This window comes from Lissotriton vulgaris, chromosome 1_1 (assembly GCF_964263255.1).
Source record: "Lissotriton vulgaris chromosome 1_1, aLisVul1.2, whole genome shotgun sequence".
NCBI classification, from domain to species: Eukaryota; Metazoa; Chordata; class Amphibia; order Caudata; family Salamandridae; genus Lissotriton; species Lissotriton vulgaris.
In genome coordinates this window covers 1,759,091,431-1,759,093,056 of record NC_141685.1, presented here as the reverse complement: position 1 = coordinate 1,759,093,056, position 1,626 = coordinate 1,759,091,431, and the positions used below count along the sequence as shown (strand labels likewise).

Sequence of the window (1,626 nt, the reverse complement as noted above, 5' to 3'; positions counted from 1 at the left end):
TCACACACCCCGAGGAGTGTCATGCTTCATCATCGGCGGTTGCTCCTCGTCGGGGAGGCGGTGCAACCCCCGACGGGCACACCTCAGAGAGGGGCTCTTTGGCGGAGATCTTTTTCCAACTGCCTGTAGGTGAAGTGGGGGTATGTGGGCGGGTAGATGTATACCTATATTGAGGTGGCTAAAATGTAGATCGGGGTACCTGAATTGACTTTTATTCTGGGGGTCCCCTAGCTACGGTTAAAAGGTGAAGCTAGTCCTCTAGGTGTTAACCAATTACGTTGTGTAACCCTAGAAGAGACTAGTGGTGCATGTGGTCAACATGTTTCTCGCTCATGGTGCATTTACCGCGATTCTTCAGGACCAAGAAGTGAAGATAACATCATGCTCGTATCATATGTTATTGAAATTTACCTTAGTGGGTCCTCCTATGTCTATGTCTGGAGGAAGGATAAGGAAAAGGTTAAATTGCCAGTCATTATATTGCCAGAAAGAACATATATTGCCAGGGTGGTGGTGTTCTCATCCACCGCATGCTCAGTGTACTGAGTGTGCACTGTATAACTGTGAAGTACAACTGTGAAGCACACGCTATGATTAGGACTGTGATTCATGTTGTGACTAGTGAAGGTGAAAGTTAAAAACAAGAGTGTAAATATACAGAGTTAAAAATGCAGCAGAACGAATCTTAGTACCTGTCTGTAGTATATCAGGTGTAAGGCAGGGTTTACAAAAATGTAGACACCACTGTGTAAGATGTTAAGCATAACAGCACGCTATCACTGTGATCTATAAAACCATTCCAAAGAGCATGTTGAGACTGCTCGACTCACCTAAAGATCAAGACCTAGAGGCCCCCTGAGTGTTCGGCAGGGCTGAACTGCAGCGCTGAGCCCAAGGTGTGGCTACATTAGGGGTAATTAAGAACGCGATATATAGCAATTGAAAAGAATGCGTCCCAGCCCAACAGGGCTCAAAGTATGTAAAGCGCGTTAAAAGTTCATTTTCCCAGCTAAGCGCTAACCTCACTCACCTGTCGTCCGCTGCGTCCGGATGTAATGACCTACCCTTCCCCGCCGAGCTCGAGTAGATGTGTGAGCTCGGCGGAGGGGATCATTTAACCAACACCGGGAGAGCAGCGTGACGCGATGGGTACCCGCCCATTGACCTCGGAAGTGTGTAAGGTCCCGGGAGCGTGGCGGCCATCTTGTAATGGTGTTAGGATACCGAGAGGTGCTATTGTTGTGTGCCTTTGCCCCGTTCGGAAAGTAGCATCAGCTATACTTTGTGGGTGAAAACGCGCCTCGGTACCCTCCTGAACTCCTAGTAGTTCTGTAATGGCTCATTGCAAAGGTTGGGTACACGGGTTGTGGAAAACCGGTGTTACAACCTATGGGACGGTGGCGGCCATGATGGAAGGGGTCCCAAGGTCGTCAGTGAGTTCAAAGCCAGTTCGTATTGTAGGGGAATGTATCAGATCACTATCATTCATGGATCGGCACTATGAGTATGGGGGTTCATAGAGAGTGCCAGGGGATGTCTTCGTTGAGCCCATATTGGTCAGAAGACAACCGGTGCACCCATCTCTGTTCCTTACTGAAGAGTGCTTTTGTGGGGCAGTTGGGGCTG

General features: G+C 48.8%; 1 long non-coding RNA gene across 1 annotated transcript; it reads right to left on the bottom strand.

Annotated features, from left to right (window-relative positions):
• Positions 1-234: 234 nt before the first annotated feature.
• Positions 235-1,070, bottom strand: LOC147751171 (uncharacterized). The gene is made up of 3 exons (XR_015299950.1): positions 1,031-1,070; positions 831-902; positions 235-437 (listed from the first exon to the last, which is right to left on the bottom strand). It is a non-coding gene; the product is annotated as an uncharacterized LOC147751171 (long non-coding RNA).
• Between the last annotated feature and the right edge of the window lie 556 nt (positions 1,071-1,626).